General features: G+C 35.3%; 1 long non-coding RNA gene across 1 annotated transcript in view; it reads left to right on the top strand.

Annotated features, from left to right (window-relative positions):
* Nucleotides 1-16,852, top strand: part of LOC108306041 — a 51,610-nt gene extending 34,758 nt beyond the window's left edge. The window contains exons 2-3 of the long non-coding RNA XR_001825981.2: nt 12,323-12,363; nt 16,749-16,852. This is a non-coding gene — a long non-coding RNA (uncharacterized LOC108306041). The remainder of the gene's footprint in view (nt 1-12,322; nt 12,364-16,748) is intronic.
* The last annotated feature ends 2,392 nt before the right edge of the window (nt 16,853-19,244 follow it).

Below are 19,244 nucleotides of genomic sequence, written 5' to 3'. Positions count from 1 at the left end.
GCCTTAGTGCCCTCACCTGGAACTTGAGAATCAAAATTTTATCTATCTCATAGTGTTGCGATGATGGAATGAAATATTTTAAGTGGGTAGCACAGAGCCTAACACATAGGAAATTCTCAATAGATGATTTTTGAATTGAATAAACCAAAAATGTTTCTATTTCTTAATTATTTTATCTGGAAACTGCACTATCATTGTTTGGAACTATTTTTTTCATTTTTTTCTTTTATTATGAGAGAAGCATGCTTCATCATTTGGTATGAACAAAAATGTTTGATTTCTGGTGCAGTGGACGTGAAGAAGATGAAGTTGCATGAGCCAGTAAATCATTCTAGAATCAATTCAAAAGCTGCCTACTCTTGGACTGGAACATTCTAGAAGAAAGAGGTCAGTTCAATAGCTACAAGTCAAGTTTAACATTGGAGGACAGAGTTTTGGGGAAGGCGTGAAAGGCAGTCAGAGAAACAGAAACAGAGAAAAGAAAATTTCCATACCCAAATGGAGGACTGAAATCCAGTATGGAAGTACTGCTTTTCCTCCTGAAGCTGCAGGGAAGTATGACAACAATTATTTGTTCATTCAGCAAAGATGTAGCAAGTGTTACTGTTGACTGTGTTTTCTGCTCTGTGCTAAATGTGAGATACCAAGGCTGATTATGGTCCCTGCCCATCAGGAAGGCAAAGTATATAACTGTATTAATTATACATTAACATATTTCTAAGTATATCTATCATTTTATTGGAAGGAAGGAAGGAGAGAATGATGATATCAGTAAGAATAACAAGTAAGCATTGTCAAAACTATATTTAAAATGTAAATAATGATTTTTGATAACTACAAACACATTGCATTATTACAATGATTTAAGCAGTTGGAAGAGGTGTGAAAATAAGGATCAATAAAAAAGAAGAGATAGGAGACAGGATTGTCAGAATGGCATGACTTTGATGTCTAAAGAGACCAGCATTGTGATATAGTGTCAGTTAACAAGAGGTTCTAAAGCAGCTGGGTGAAATTAAAAAACAATAGGCCTCTGTATTAAGAAATCTCACTGTGATGTCAATCAGTGAGTTGTTTTTTTTTTTTTTTTTTTGTACCTATTGTAGCAAAAAACTTATGGAACATCTTATTCTAAATTGTCATTCATCAAGTTGAACAAGTTCCTCATAAACTTAATCAGGAAATTGGTTTTGCTCTTGACACAAAGTAAACTATTGTGTCCTTTTAAAAATATGATAAGTAATATATTTTTTTATTTTTTTTTTATTTCTATAGGTTTTTGGGGAACAGGTTTACATAAGCAAGTACTTTTGCGGTGATTTGTGAGATTTGGGTTCACCCATCAGCCGAGCATTATACACTAAACCCCATTTGTAGCCTTTTATCCCTCTCCTCTTCCCGCCCTTTCCCCTTGAATCCTCAGAGTCCATAGTATCATTCTTATAGCTTTGCATCCTCATAGCTTATGCAGGAGAACATACGATGTTTGCTTTCCATTCCTGAGTTACTTCACTTAGGATAATAGTCTCCAATCCCATCCAGGTTGCTGTGAATGCTGTTAATTCATTCATTTTTGTGGCTGAGTAGTATTCCATTATATATCTATATCTATATCTATATATCACAGTTTCTTTATGCACTTGTGGATTGATGGGGATAAATATGATAAGTAATATTTTATGACAAAAAGCACTGGCACATTATAGGATATACAATATATACAGGACATGCTTGTGGGTCACTACAGAGTCATAAAGCATCATATATGGCCCTAGAGTCACATTTAGAGAAATGGAGACAAGAAAAAGCACTTAGACTTAGGATATGAGTTTATCTGCTTCAGGATATAGGTAGTCTCTATTCAAAACAGCGCAGTCATTAACTTAATGTCCCACCTTGGTCTCTGACAGCTTTGTTTAAAATTGTTCATCTCTTTTTTTTTTCCTGTTTGACTTCATAAACCCTTATGTAGTAATTATCATGGGTAATTTCTAAGTGATCTACCAGTTGGACAATATTTTACCTTTCCTGGAGAGTGCTAAACAACTCTTTAAACCTTTTTAACCCTTTAAAATTCAACATGTTAAAATGCAAAATGTGAAAAATATTAGGAGCTCATTTATGCATTCAGCACCAATTCTTTGGGAAAAAAATTAGTCCGAAGCCCTCTTGCATTTCCAAATAGAGAGCTGTTCTCCCCTACTCTCAGTAACTCCCAAACAGCTGCTAAAACCTAAAGACAGCTGCTGAGAATTAACAAGATAAGTCTGCCCTCCAAGCTTTACGCTGTTCTCTATGGAACGAGCCATGGCCATTTATTCTGTATAATCATGTCTTTTTATCCTGTCTCTACACCTGATCTGAAGATTGAGCTACAGGGACTAGAGACCTCTACAGGGATCTCTAGTCTAATCTGATGTATAGTTTCAGATTTATGCCTGCCCTTTCTGAGAGTATTCAGAAAAGTGGGACTTTAAGTTGAGAAGAAAGGAGAGATAAAGTGGATGGCATAAAAGCTGCAGAATTTATGTAGTGTAGGATCATATGTGGAAAGGTGAGGCAAAGGTACCCAAATTTTCGATTACTGTATTGCCATGTGAGTGTGGGAGAGAGGCTAAACTCTGAAAGAGAGGATGCATTTAGCCTACTGATAGCACTGTGACTTGCCACAGAGGGAGCTAGAGCTTGACACTTTGGCCAGGATTGCTGTTTAGGACCTCTCAGTAACAGAGACCCTGATTTGCAGGGCTTTTCTGTTTCTGATGCCTTAATTACTCTAGAGTCATCACAGCAGAATTTAGGAGGCAGAAGCCCCACATTTTCAAATTTTGCCTGTTAGCTCTAGCATGGTAGACCCCAGAATTTCCTATTCCAAAGACCAGTAATGTCCCAGACCCTGCTTCTTAATTTCTTTCAATGGAGGGTTTGGCAATATCCTTGGAGTAGACCGTGAGATAATATGTACATTATATCAAATACTTATTTTTAATGACCAAGGAGCCTTTATCAATTATGAGAAATTTTTTAAGACTTTCCCCCACCAATCTCTCTACAGCTTGGGTAATTATTACTAATTAGAAAATGTCAATGAACAATTTGCAGCAAAAAGTAAGAGAAACAGGTAAAACTAGAAAAAGATGGATTATTACAGCAAAATTTGAGTACTTATCAAGCCAATTTAAAATTTAAAAATTTTAAATTTAATATACATTGAAATTAATTTTTTGATGTATAATTAATTTAACACATAGATTTAAATAACCTCCCCCACAATCAGGATATGGAATCAGAATCACCAACCTGATTCCTCCTATCTCTACTCTGGTAATTACTGATCTGTTCCCGTTACTATGGTTTTTCCTATTTCCAGAATATCATATATATTAATTCATTTATTAAAGACTTTTGAAAATTGCCTTTTTAAACTTAATATAAAGCTTTTGAAATTCATCCATGTCGTTGTGTATATCAATTCCCCATTCCTTTATGTTGTCGAGGACTATTACATTTTATTTTTGAACTATAATTTGTTTGCTCACTCATTGAAAGACGTACAGTTATTTTAATGTTCAGGCGATCATAAATAGAGCTTCTATAAAACAAAAGCCATGTACAGGTTTTTGCACAAACAGAAGTTTTTATTTTTCCATGTAAATAGCTAATAGTGGGATTATTGGGTCATATGGATAAGCACATACTGAAGTATAAAATATTGCCTGTTTTCCAGAGCAGCCGTACCTTTTCGCATGCTAACTGGCAATGTATGAGATTTATAGCAGTTTTTGCCATCATTTGGTATTATAAGATTTAAGTTTTAAACATTCTCATAGGTGCATAGTGGTATCTTATTGTGGTTTTAATTTGCATTTCCCTAATGATGAATAATATTGAGCATATTTTCATGTTCTTATTGGCCACTGTTTATCTTCTCTAGTCAGGCTGTTCAAATCTTTGGCCCATTTTTTTTTTAATTGAGTTATTTTTTCTTATTTTGTGGAATTTTGAGGGCTTTTTTTTAAAAAAAATTCTGAATACAAGTTATCAGATTGGTGACTTGCAAATTTTCTCCCAGCCTACAGATTATCTTTCATTCTCTTAACAGTAACTTTTATAGAGCAAAAGTTTGGGTATGTTTTAAATTCCCTATCTTTATTGCCTTTATTCTCTATCCTATACCCAAATATAAATCTTACAGAAGCATCCCAGAGACTTAGTATGAGTGACTAGCTGAGTGAACTGCACTATGTAAACCATACATCTAGGAATAGGCATTTTCTTTCCTAGCTGCTGGACAACTAATAGTCTTCAGAAGTCTCTTTGATTGGAAAGTACCATTGCAAGGCAGTGACCAATATTATGTAAGACTTAAATACAAAGTTTAAGAGTACCTATTTTCCTTACTGAAATCTATTCTCAGGAGGCCAACACATTAATCTTGAAATTGCTGTCACTTACCGAGACTATTTTATAATGCAAAATTAATGTTTGTCAGCATCCTTTTAGGTTGCTCTGGAGATTAAATGTAGGAGAAAAGAGCGTTTTCTCAGGTCTGCCCAGCCAAGGCCAAGTGGGAAAATTGAAGCAATTTTCTGAATAATTTAATAAAACTCCCTCTTTTATTTAATTATTCAAATAAATCTTTATTTTTCCTTCTTTTCTCTGGCCATGGAGACTTCTTTGTCATCTAACTTACTCTGGAAAAGTGATATGCCTTTATATATCTAGTAAAAGCTTAAAGCTTTTTAATATTTAAGGTTATTTGACCCTTAAAGTAATTAGTAGAGGTTCTAAAACCCCCATCTTCATAGCAGTGTTGAAGATAACTGAAAAAGCATAATCTCATGTTTTCACACATTTAATTCCATTCCCTAAAGAAACTCCTATTTGCTTCTAATTTCCAGCTGCCAATATCTGCAACTGGAAGCTAGCAAAACAATTACCCTAACAGCTGCTGGAAACATAGTTTACAACAAAATGTCAAATGTGTTTTTGAATGTTGAATTAAAAACACTAATTTTTATTTCAGTTATCACCTAACCTTTCTCTCAATTAATTAATCATTCTGTTGAACAGTTTCCCAAAGAGATCACATTCCATTAGCATTCACCACATTTATTTTTTGTAAGGAGATAATGGAAGTACAAGGAACATTCAACTGTAAACATAAGCATGAGTTACAAAACCTAATATCTAGATGACCTCTGTAGTCTCCTCTGATCTCTCAGACCCTAGGATGATAATCAAAGGAAAGGCTTTTCCAGGTCTATACAAAACAACAAAGACAACAAAAACCATTTCTACCCCTTGTGGCCTTCAATGCTATTTAGCAAAGTTACAAATGCTCTGTATTCTACTCAACTGTAAGAATTGTTCAAAATGAATTATTTAAATTCAGTTGAGAAACGTATTTGTCAAGGTAGTAGTCTTTCCTATAATATTCCTGAAGCAGTGTCATTTGGTCATGCAGGTTAAAGCAGGTGTACCAGTTTGCCCAAAAAATTGCAGGTAAGGCACAATCACAATACTTTTCTGTTACTTGTTGTGAAGAGTGCAAATTAATGAAAAAAATCTATGAGATTCTTATGGTAAGTGATTTTCTATTACAGAAATTCTCTGTCTTAAAAAATGGTATGAAATGGGTATATACATTATATAACATAAAATTCATTCATTTTCTAAATTCATCCAACTGCTATTTCTGCAAGAGATAATTATTATAATGGAAAAAATAATCTAATTATGTTTGTGTCTTTTAAAGATAATTAGACTTTATTTAAGCATTCTCTGAACATATTTTCTCCAATATTATTTGGTACTTAAGCAGGCTGAGTTCTGTGGAGTCAGGGAAGATAAGATTATAAATTTATTCAAAGATGAATCTCAGCTCTTTCCCCCAATAACCATACACATACCCATGTACACTTGGCCTGAGATATCAGTTTATCTGAAAGCAAAATGGCTTCCAGAGATTTCTCCACTATAGGAGAAATATAACTTAACAATCTACTGGTTTAATATTTGTAAATTTGAAAATAAATATGACAATGAAATTCATATATGTTCTAAAGTTACAGCATTTATTTATTTATTTATTTATTGAGAGTCACCCCGTCACCCAGGCTATAATGCAGTTGCACAGTCATAGCTGACTGCAGTTTTAAATTTCTTGGTTCAAGTGATTCTCCCACCTTAGCCTCCCAAGTAGCTAGGACTACAATTATGTGCCCATCACACTGGGCTAACTTTTTATTTCTATTTTTTTTAGATATAGGGTCTCATTGTGATGCCCAGGCTGGTCTTCAATTCCTGGCCTCAAGTGATTCCCCTGTTTTGGCCTCCCAATGTGCTAGGATTACAGGCATAAACCACTGAACCTGGCCCAAAGGTTGATCTGTTTCAAATTGCTACATTTGGTACAGAATTATTTTAAAACACAGAATTAGAATTATCATAACTAACAGCAAGTATAGTTATATACAATACAGGTCATTGTACTTTCTTCCTTAATATACCGTCATTAGTATGACATAAAACATTTTTTGTGACTCTAATTGGTTTTTAAAAATAAAGCTTCTGCTTATTTTTATCTATACCTTAAAGTGTCAACTATAAAGAAATAAAATAATTGAAAGTTCAAATACACTATTGCAGTAGACAACCTTTGATAAAAAGTATCCTTCGTATATATTCTCTACCTATCCAAATGCGTGTCAATATGAAAAGCCTGGAAAACAGTTGTTCAAAATAGAATGAACAGAAAGATGCTATATGTTTAGCCTACTTTGGTTGAGCTTCCTCTATAATTATCCAATAAAACATACTAAGAAAAAGACTAAAAAATAATATTAAGAATTTTGGAAAATTTAGGAAAGTGGCAGTGGTTGTCTACAAAGGAGTTGCACAGAGGAAGTTTTTAGGATGAAGAAAATGTTCTGTATGGTCCTGGGGGATGATACACAACTATATATTTCAAAATTCCTAGAATTATACATAGAAAATAAAGTTTAATGTATGCAAACTAAAAAAATCTAACAAGTAACTTTGGCAAATGAAATTACTAGAAATTGTAAGACTACAGAAAAAGAGCTAGACATAAAAACTGTACTCTAGTTGACAATTTTTTTTTGCACAGGGGTATGAGTTAACAATTCTAAAAGTGCTTTACATGTATACTGAGGTTGAACAAATAAGTAAGTAAATGGATTTTGGGTGTGGGGACCAGGTTTCTCACTATTAGAGAAGGAAGTCACTGATAAATAAGAAAGAAAGTCTGTAATGAGCACGGCACTGCTGGAGTAGAATTGGACACCTCAGATAAACTAATGTTTAGCTTAATAAAGATATAGTTGGATAAATACAAAAACAATATAGATATACAGGTTAGTATATTTTACCTAACACTATCTTCTGAGAGGGTCTAGAAACCATGCCACCCACTAGCAATGAGTACACTGCACATTCAGATTCTTCTTGGTTTCTTAATACTGCTTTTTTTTTTTTTTTTTTTTTATAAAAGCAACAGGTTTCTTGGAAAAATAACTGATTCTAAGACCAGGACAGGGAAAATACAAGATGAGCCTAAAACATCTTATAGTACTAGAAAGTAAAAAAAGTGATTTTTTTTTACTTCATAAGCTTCATAAGCGAAGGAAAAATAAAATCTTTTGTGAACAAGCAAGAACTCAGAGATTTCATCACCACCAGGCCTGCTTTACAAGAGCTTCTGAAAGAACCACTACAAATAGAAAGGAACAACCAGTATCAGCCTTTCTAAAAAATGCCAAAAAATAAAGAACATCAACATAATTAAGAAATTGCATCAATTAATGGGCAAAACACCCAGCCAACATTAAATGACAGCATCAAACTCATATATATTGTTATTAATTCTAAATTTAAATTGACTAAATCCCCCAATCCAAAGACACAGACAGGCAAAAAAAGCCAAGACCCATTGGTATACTACATCCAGATCCATCTTACATGCAAGGATACACAAAGACTCAAAGTGATGGAGAAAAATTTACCAACGAAATGGAGAGCAAAAATAAATAAATAGAAAGCAGGAGTTGCAATTTTTGCTGATAAAATAGACTTCAAAGCAACAAAGATCAGAAGAAGCAAAGAAGGATATTACATAAAGATAAAAGAATCAATGTAACAAGAAGAGCTAAAGATCCTAAATGTACATGCACCCAATACAGAAATACCTAGATATATAAGACTTATAAAGAGACTTGGACTCCCACACAATAATAGTGGGAGACTTACAGAGCAATGAGACAGAAAGTTAACATCGATATTCAGGACTTGAACTCCGATCCGGAACAAGTAGACTTAATTAACATTCATAGAACTCTCCACTTTAAATACACAAAATATACACTCTTATCAGTACTACATCACACGTATTTACAGGTTTAAATAAAATATTGGTTGGCTGCTTGTTAATTATTTTCTTCCCTCATTTAATTAATTAATTAATTAATTTATTTATTTATTTTATGTCTCTATTATTAAACATAATTACAGGCATACCCATTTTTAGACTGCATTTTAGCCCGGGCAATAAAGCAACACCCCTGTTCTCTCTCCCTCTTCCTCTTCCTCTTCCTCTTTCTTCCTTTCCTTTATTCTTTTTTTTTCTTTTTCTTTTTCTTTTTATTCTTTTCCTTTCTTTCTCTCTTTCTTCCTCAAAAAAAAAAAAAGTGATTTAAAAGCAAAAGGATGGGAGCATGTCAAAGAGACATAGGAACCAACCTGATAAAGCTCTCAGTGGCCAGCAATGGAACAACTTGAATAACAAAGGGATATAGTATTAGATTGTATTCCAAAGTATATACATGAATCTATCCCAACATAGATAAATGACAGAATAAATAAATAAATGAAAAAAAGAAACAACTGTTTTCTACAGAATAATTTCAAATAACATATGTAGATACTCCCCAATACAAGAAGTGAAGTTTAATTCCTTCTACCCCGTAGGACATTCTAAGCTTTGTAGCTTATTTCCAAAGAGCAGAGAAAGAAGAGGGAAAAGCGATAGATTTACTTTGAAGAATCATGGTGAATGCCCCCTTATCAAAGTGATGAAGGTCAATATCACTGTAATGTCATCTAGATATCACATACACTCTTATATAGTGGGATGCACCCTGTTGCATGCTTTCAAAAACCCATAACCTGAGTGTGATGGTAAGGTTTATGTGTCAACTTAGGCTTCAAAAGTGGACATTTATGACACTTTTCAAAAGACGACATTTATGAGGCCAACAAACATATGAAAAAAGCTCATCATCACTGGTCATTAGAGAAATGCATATCAAAACCACATTGAGATACCATCTCATGCCAGTTGGAATGGCAATCATTAAAAATTCAGGAGACAACAGATGCTGGAGAGGGTGTGGAAAAAAGGAACAGTTTTACACTGCTGGTGGGAGTGCAAATTAGTTCAACCATTGTGGAAGACAATGTGGCAAATTCCTCAAGGATCTAGGAATAGAAATTTCATTTGACCCAGCAATCCCATTACTGGGTATATACCCAAAGGATAATAAATCATTCTATTATAAAGACACATGCACACATATGTTCGTTGTGGCACTGTTTACAATAACAAAGACCTGGAACCAACCCAAATGCCCATCAGTGATAGACTGGACAAAGAAAATGTGGCACATATACACCATGGAATACTATGCAGCCATAAAAAAGTATGAGTTCATGTCCTTCATAGGGACATAGATGAATCTGGAAACCATCATTCTCAGCAAACTGACACAAGAACAGAAAACCAAACACCACATGTTCTCACTGATAGGTGGGTGTTGAACAATGAGAACACATGGACACAGGGAGGGGAGCATCACACACTGGGGTCTGTTGGGGGGGTAGGGGAGGGACAGCAGTGGGTGGGGAATGTTGGGGAGGGATAACATGGGGAGAAATGTCAGATATAGGTGACGTAGAGATAGAGATAGCAAACCACCTTGCCATGTATGTACCTATGCAACATGATCTGCACATGTACCGCAGAAGCTAAAGTAAAAAAAAAAAAAAAAAAGAAAAAATTGTTTTTAATTTTACACACCTAAAAAGCACATATTTTATAAAAGAACAACTTGATAAATTTTTACAAAATACATGTACTATGAGAACCCAGCCCCCAGTGATGGAAGAGTGTGAACCTGAAAACTCTGCCTCTTTTATTCTCCTTTACAATCACTCTTCCCCCAAAAGAAACTTATAGCCTGGCTGTTTATACAATAAATAATATTTGCCTGTTTTTGAACTTAAAATAAATAGATTAATACGTTAAAAATACTCAGTTACTCAATCAAACACAAATTTAGGTGTTGCTATGCAGGTATTTTGTAGATGTGTTTAGCCTGTATAATCAGTTTAAGCAAAGAAGATCATCCTAAGTAATCTGAATGAAAAGAAGTGAGATTTCCTGAGGAGGTAGGAATTCTGGACTGCAGATTCAGGTCCTGCCTGAAAGTTTCTAGCCTATAGTTTCTCATGTTCTGTCCAGATTTTTGGTCTTATTGAACAAGTCCCATAAGCCAAGTCCTTGCCATCTATTCATCTATCTATATATCCATCTATCATCTGTCCATTCTAGCTCTTTCTCTCGTGAATACCAACCCAGATTGGAAAACATTCTACAGAATACTGGCCAGTCCCACTCAAGACTTTCAAAGACATAAAAAGCAAGGGAAGACAGAAAGTTTAGAAATCTAGAAGACTTAGGAGGTCTGACTTTCAAACATACTGTGCTACCGTGGATTGAATCCTGGAACAGAACTAGAGCATTAATGGGAAAATAAATGTTAGAACATAATTAACTTTAGGATTTAGTAATGTACTAATGTTTATTTCATATATCATGATAATGTAAGATAATAAAAATGGATAAAACTGGATGATATATGAGAACTCTTTGTACTGTCTTTGAATTATTTAAAAATTTTAAATTATTCCAAAAGGAAAAGGTTTTGTTTGATTGTTTTTTGTGATTTTTTTTTAGAGAGTGTCTCACTCTGTCACCCAGGCTGGAGTGCGGTGGCACCAACATGGCTCAACTAAGCCTCAGCCTCCTGGGCTCAAGTGATCGTCTCGCCTCAGCCTCCTGAGTAGATGGGACCACAGGTGTGCTCCCCTGTGCTCAGCTAATTAAAAAAAAAATGTAGAGATGGGATCTCACCATGTTGTCAAAGCTGGTATTAAACTCCTGGGCTCAAGCAGTCCTTTCGCCTCAGCCTCCCAAAGTGCTAGGATTACAGGCATGAGTCATTGGGCCTAGCCAAAAAAGTTTTTCATGTGTATGAAAAATCATCTCTCTCTCTCTCTCTGTCTCTGTCTTTGTATTTCTATCTATCTGTCTGTCTATAAACAGGCATAAAGACAAATGCCAATCATTTGGAAAAGATTTTCGATAATTATTAAGCAAATAGGAATGACGTGAGATAAAATCTGCAGACTTCAGCTCATTTCAAGCCTTGGTTCCATATCACAAACAATATTTACCTAACAAAAATGAACTATACTTTATACCTTCCTTTTCCCATATCCATTAGGTAACTTTAGACCCAAGGTATGAACAATATATAGATATGCGTCCCCTTTCTACCTCTCAGGTGACACTGGTGAGTCAGTTTCTGCAACCCAGGAAGATAATGAAAAGCTCAGAAAATAGGTGGGCATGTTTTTCATCACGAATTCTGAAGAAGAACTCAGAACAACAACAACAACAACAAAACATCCAAATCAGTAATGTTTTCTCAAGCTGAAGAAAGACATGTATATGCACTAAAAGCCAGAACTATTAATATCTACACCCACACTGCTCCTATTTACATTAACGTGGCTTTATTATTCCCAGAAATTCCTGCTCTGGAAGGTAAAAGTTGCAAATAACGTTTTTTTTTTCTGCAAATAATTTTATTCATTACTCTAGAAACTTCCTGAGAGATCCACCAGCTCTCCAACAGGAAGCAAAGGTTATATCCCAAGATATTTTTTTCATCTTCCAATTTATTTGTAAATGTGGGGAAATTTGAATACTTATGTTTAATGATATTAAAAATGTTATCTTTTAGGAATATTAATGCTATTGTGGCTCTTTTTTTTTCCCAAAACATTTTGAAACTTTCTCTTCAAAATCCTCTCCTACCTTTGCCTACCAATACTGTATTATTCTACCATGATTCTTACCCAATCCTAATCAAATCTCTTCCTTTCCTCTTCCCTGTTAAAAGACCTACCTTAAGCCATACTTCAGAATCTCATAAATACCTTTGTGCTTTTTTTTCAGAGGTGCTGTTAACACTGGGAGTAGTGCTTTCTCTCACTGAGGTAAGCAATAAACTCGGCTTTGTCTTATTGATTTGTTGATATTTTAGAAAGCTAGTTATTTGACAGTGGGTTTAAAAACTTCACTGTATTCCAGGAAAAATACAATGAAGATACAATGAAAACATATCTCCACCTGATCACAGCATAAAAAGCAATGAACTACATAGATTAAAATATCTTATAATTATCTAAGTAGACAAAAGTAATTGACCTTTTAAGGAGGAAAATTCGGTTTTGTTTCATGTTGTCCAATGCAAAATGTCCAATGCCCAAAAAAATATTGAAAGCTGGGCGTGGTGGCTTACACCTGTAATATCAGCACTTTGAGGGGCTGAGGTGGGAGGATCACTTGAGCACAGGAGTTCAAGTCCAGCTTGTCTCTACAAAAACAAAAACAAACAGAAACAAAAACCATAATTAGTAGGTAGTCCCAGCAACTTGGAAGCTGAAGCAAGAGGATTGCTTAAGCCCAGGAGGCTTAAATGAGCCATGATTGCACCACTGAACTCTAGCCTGGGTAATAGAGTGAGACTCTATCTCAAAAGAAAAAAAAAAGAACAAAAAAAGGAGTGTATAAAAAAATTCTCTGACATAAGAATTTTATCATCCTATCATTTAGATAATAGAAAAATAATTTCAGATTTTATTAAGAAAATATTGTCTACTTTTTTGAAAAATTATTAGTGATACCATTCAACAGAATGAGAGTTTATGAAGCACAAAACTGTGAAATGTTTCCATTAAAATCAGTTAGAGAAAAATTAAAAATATTTTCATTGTTATGAGACAAAGTTTCAAAAATTTATTCTTGAAAGAAAATACATATTATGTGAAATTAAGAATTTGATAATAATGTAACAATAATAATCTATATCAGATATTAAGTTAACAAAATCTATATCAAAAATTAAGTTACCAAAGGCTGAAAAGTGGAGTTGGAAACTGTATAGTAAAGGAATCAAAATATGAAAAACTAACTTATATAGAGACCTAAATAAAATTTTTCACTTGGAACTGGCATTTAAATAAATGTCTTTAAAAGCTTTTGTAAAAAGAAATATCATTAGGATAAAAGGTAAGTAAAATACTTTCCCTAATTTGAGTAGGACATAAAGTGGGGTGAGCAGAGGTAAGCAAGTTGAAAATGAATTTGGTAGAGGTGAGCAGAGGCCATCTCATAAAGGACAATGCAAGCCACATTACTGTGTTTAAACTCTAATGATGCAAGTTTTGTTTAAGAAGCTTGAAGTAAGAATAGATACAGTGTGACAAGAGCATTGAAGTAATCCAGTTGAAAAATGATGGTGGCCTGTACTAGGAAATTGGCAATGGTGATGGAAAGAAGTGGAAGGTTTTGCAAGATATAAGAAGATTAAAGTAGATATGCTTGTCAATTGATTGGCTGGCAGGGTTGAGGTAGATAGAAGAATTGGGGTTTCTGATTTGATACCAGTGAATGATAGGGCCATTTACTGAGATTGGTGGTTGGTAGGGAATGAAAACTGAGTCTGGGCTGAAGATACAGACATGTATCACTACATATACATTCAATTGTTCTACAACTAGTAAACGAACACGTGTTTGTTAGATACCTTACTGGACTCCGGGAAGACCATGTTAAGTAGGAAAGACACAATTCCTGTTACTGCAGAATTTATGATTTAGCTCAGAGCTTAAGAGAAATCTGAATGTGATGACTACTTTTCCAGAATTATCAGGTGTCCTTGTTAAAGTACTAAATTTGGTCCCACCTTGGTCTATGAGACAAAGAGAATTTTCCTGTTGATTCTTACACATGTTAAGATTTGAAAGCTACTAATTTATATAACTGAAACTTTTCATTCATGACATCACCCAAGGGAGGTGAAGAGAAGGAAAACACCACCAGTGTTTATCAGAAGCCCAGAGGAAGAGCAGTTTATAAAAGACACTGAAAATTGATGGCCAGATATTTAAGAAGAAAACCAGAGTTTGTGTTGTGTTAGAAGACTAGATAAAGGAATCATTAATGTAGGAAAATTTGCTGAATATTAAAACTGTTACCAAAAAGTCAGTAAGATGAGATCTGAAGTATACTGACTGAATTTTGTGACTCCAGTGAGAGCAAGTTGAGCAATTTTGAAGTGGTAGGTGAGGAAGCGAATACCATGCCAAGAGCCAGCAATGCATCCATGAAATCCGTGAGGAAGAAGGTCAGGAGAGAGTAATAATCAGAATCTCAAAGGAGTTTGAGGGAGAATATTTTTTAAAAAGACAACTGAATACAACATTCTGATAGGAAAAAGAAACTGAAGAAAAAAGAGTGAGAGAAGAGTGTTTTAAAAAATTGTAGTGAGTCTTGTGGGGTAAGACAAAGAACACAGGATCTAATACAGATCTAACGAGATTTAATAAGATCTAATAAAACAGGCAGTAATAAAGGAAGAAAGAACTCGGTTCTGTTTAGGAGATTAATCTTGAAGAGTATAGTCACCTGTCTCTGTTCATCTTTTTATAAACAGCACCTATTATTATGCCTGGCAGACAGCATGCCCTTAATCAATACTTATTAAATGAATGGATGATTTGGGAAGTGGTCAGTAGTTCATCTTCAATTTCTCTATAAAATATTAGTTAAAAATCTATGATAAGTAAAGGAGGGGAATGATGGGATCAGAGACTGATCAGAGTAAAGAAGCATTGAAATAGTTTCTGTAGAGAAAATATGAGATGAAAAGGTTGCAAGAGACCATGGAATCTCAGCATCTGTTACACAGAGGTTGATTTTCTCCATCAGCATCCACAAGAGATGAAGACAGAAATTAGGTTTGTCCATTTTTTCCAAGGACCTACTTTACAGTTAGGTTAGGTCTTTGTTGTCTTCTGCTGCCTCAGAGATTTCTCCATTAAACTCAAGATGCACCCTGTCCTGCAGTACTGTCTTGTCTTGCACTTGTAATGGATATTCCACCTAGAGACACACCTCACCAAGGTATGTTCTACTTTATGATAATCATAGGCTTATTTTATTCCACCTGTCTTCTTGGTAATGACCCTGTGCTGGATGACATAGACCTAGTTCTGGTATCCCTGAGGCCCCATTTACTCCATAACAGCTTCCCCAGTGGGACATACTGTCTGAACACGTTCTGTCAGAATCCCAGGTGTCTTTCCAACTTCCCTGTTTGTCATCAATTGACTTAATTTTTTTAACTTTATCTTTCTTTCTTTCTTTCTTTCTTTCTTTCTTTCTTTCTTTCTTTCTTTCTTTCTTTCGTTCGTTCGTTAGAGATAGGGTCTCATCATGTTGTCCAGGCTGATGTCAAACTCCTGGGCTCAAGTGATCCTCCCATCTTGGCCTTTCCAAGTGCTGAGGTTACAGGTGTGAGCCACTGCACCCCACCCATCTGTTGACTTTCAATGCAAGTAAATGCTGGATTCATGAAATTGTTGTATGATTTTTCTTTCTCTTAATGAAGGCTGCTTAATCCTAGTTGCATACTGTTTCACCATTCATCCAGAGCACATGCATCAGATCCACAGGGCCAAGTTGCAGCTAGCTTATATAATGCATTTGTACAAATAAGAAAACAATGCCTCTTCTAAGCAGGTTGATTAGGAAAAAAATCATATTCCTTGAGCCAATGCAGCACCAGGAAGAATTTGGAAGAACAGATGGTATATTTGTGTTGAGAAAGAGGTACTCAGTCTTTTGGGAAAGAGCAACTACCAGGCAGGCCAGCTACAGTTAGATGGTGGAACAGAGGTGGGGCTTGGGCCCCATTCACCACTGTGGCTGGAGCCTGTGGGCAGAGTGGAGGCCCTGATGGTTCTGAAACAGACTCATACAAAGTTTTATATAGATGAAGGGGTGATAAGGTGACAACTACAATGCATCCACAGAAAAGGTCATTTTCATGCACTCAATTCAGATCATTATTTAAATACAAAGATGAGAATTCTTTTGCTTTCAATTCTATGTCCTTTACAAAAAAAATGATAATGACAACATGGCACTTTTGTAGTCTTAGTGCCACACATCACTTCAGTTTTAACCTTGTTTAAATTACTAAACTGAATGTTTTTGTTTATAAATGTGAGAGGAAAGGGAAAAGCCAAAATATTGCACAACTAAAAAAGCCTATTGTTCTGAATAATAAAACTGCCAGAGAAGGTAAATTGTGCTTCAGTGCATGAATTTACTTAAAGAAGATAAAAGACTTTGTTTCCTCAAACTCTCTGATAGAGACACTAAATCAAATCCCAAATATGGAGTAGCAGATATTAGATGTCAGATGCATGGGTCATTCATTCATCTCCCCCTTTCCTTGCTATAACTCAGCTCAGAACAAGGGAAAAGGAGTCAGCTGTAATTAAGATGCAAAGACTAAATCTCAATCCTCCAGGCGCTGACGGCAAGTGTCTGAGGTAGCAGTCTCTGAAGTATTAGTGCATGACTGAAGAAACTTTATGATAGGAAAAGATTCAAAGGTGGGGGACAGTGGATAAGGAAAGATATCATATGATTTTTTTTCTCATTAATCTCTAATTTTTCCCTCCAGTTGCAGGTTCAAAGCCTGTAGGAGAATTTTTTTTAAATATCATGAACAATGACTCTACTTCCCTTCAACTTTGCTATTTTGGAAATTGGGTCTATAAAGACTAAACAAATATTGTGATGAACCTTTTAGTTACCGTGCATCAGTTGCTTTCAGGTTAATTAAGTGAAACTCACTAAGGCCTAAATTGATGGGTTTATTTTGGGACTGTCCTAAAATCCAAATCTTTGTAATTCCCAAACTGAATGAATCTTATGCTTACATTGTGGCCCCCTCTAAATGGGGAGGAGCAATTTAGGCCCCAAACATGCATTCTTTTTCCTGTGCAATATCAATTCAATTTCAACCATCTGAAAAATTACTCAATTAAAGTCTAGTTTCTGAATACAAGTGATTGCCCATCCTGGAATAGCTCTCTTTGTCTTCAGTCTTTTCTGCAGAGTAGGCAGATAAGGGGCTGGCTGGGCTGACAACATGTATGTGTACAAACCCGCACACTAGAGTAATGATCCTAGGCGTACCTCTGTATTCAGGAACTTTGTGTTGTTGTTGGATAATCCTTGGGCGTTTGAGGTTTTTTTTTTTTAATTATATTGTTCATGCATTCATTATATGTTTGTTTAAGGCACACACTAAATTTTAAATATCTGAAATGACTAATTTACTAAATTCATTTTTGAAGCCAGAGTTGTGTGACGAGTTAAAGCAATTCAATCTTGCATAAAAACATAATGAACATCTGCTGGATTAAGCAGGGGAACTAGAATGAGTAGGACACAGCCTCCATCTTGAGAAGTATACATTCCGGTTGGAGGACTGAGAAAAGAATACAAATAATTACAATATAAAGTAGGTGAGGATGAGTTTTTCAGGAGGGAAAGTGGGTTCAAAGAAGGAGTACTCGTCCATTTGAAACTACAAAATATTTTTACTGAACTTTAAAATTTAAGATTGTATTGAAAGATGAGTAAAATTTGACAGAATAAAATATTACGCATATAAGGAATCATATAACAAAGGTACAGAGAGGAAAAGACTGCCCAGCAAATGGTTACTTTTAGCTAGAGAATGGGGTTCATACACAAGAACATTAGCCATTAAGGCCGGATACACTTTAACCTGGGAACAATGTAAACTAAATTGGAGTGAAGAAAGAAATGAATGCTAAGGTGGAGGGTGGAGTTGGTTCAAGGAAGGGACTAGAAAAATAATTCTAGGGAGGTAAAGAAGAGTTTAGCTAAGGTAGTAACAGTGGGGAAAGAAAAGAAGGGATGGATAGGAAAAACTTTCTGAAGGACTGCTTGCTGGGAACTGTTAAAACCTTAGATGTGGTGACTAGGGAGACAAAGAGACCACCGGTGACTGAGAATGAACCTGGTACCCAGAGAATGGTGTTGCCTGAAAACAGAGATAGGAAAGTCAAGAGGAAGAATTGGCTGTGGAGAAAACAACATTTCTGTTGAGATTTAGTTTATTTGAATGCTTTGGATGGCCCGGAGTTAAGGAGATATATTTCAGTCATATGCATTCATGTGTCAAAGCCATCATGTTGCAGCTATGGGTATACATTTGGGTGCCATGTGCTTAATGATGAAAGTTTAGATGGGAAGATGTCGGGCATTATGAAAGAGTGAGAAAAGCAAGGGAAAGAGCAAAGGTCAAAGGGAGTATCAGGTCGTCAGAATGTCAAATCATGCAGACAAATGGGCAGCAAAGCTATTTTTGGTGCTTGGGTGATCACTGACAACATTAAGGAGAACTTTTCGTCTAATACTGAGAGTGGGGTCAGAAATAAAAGTCCTAAGTGCGGTAGTGTGATGCCTCCCGCTTTGTTCTTTTTGCTTAGAATTGACTTGGTTCTGCGGGCTCTCTTTTGGTTCCATATGAAGTTTAAGGTGGTTTTTTCCAGTTCTGTGAAGAGGGTCATTGGTAGCTTGATGGGGATAGCATTGAATGTGTAAATTACTTTGGGCAGTATGGCCATTTTCACGATATTGATTCTTCTTAACCGTGAACATGGAATGTTTCTCCATCTGTTTGTGTCCTCTCTGATTTTGTTGAGCAGTGGCTTGTAGTTCTCCTTGAAGAGATCCTTTACATTCCTTGTTAGTTGTATTCCTAGGTATTTTATTCTCTTTGTGGCAACTGTGAATGGCAGTTCGTTCTTGATTTGGCTCTCTTTAATTCTGTTATTGGTGTATAGGAATGCATGTGATTTTTGCACATTGATTTTGTATCCTGAGACTTAGCTGAAGTTGCTTATCAGTTTCAGGAGATTTGGGGCTGAGACAATGGGGTCTTCTAGATATATAATCATGTTGTCTGCAAATAGAGACAATTTGA

Source organism: Cebus imitator, unplaced genomic scaffold (genome assembly GCF_001604975.1).
Source record: "Cebus imitator isolate Cc_AM_T3 unplaced genomic scaffold, Cebus_imitator-1.0 Scaffold69, whole genome shotgun sequence".
NCBI lineage: Eukaryota > Metazoa > Chordata > Mammalia > Primates > Cebidae > Cebus > Cebus imitator.
This window is presented reverse-complemented; position numbering and strand designations above follow the sequence as displayed.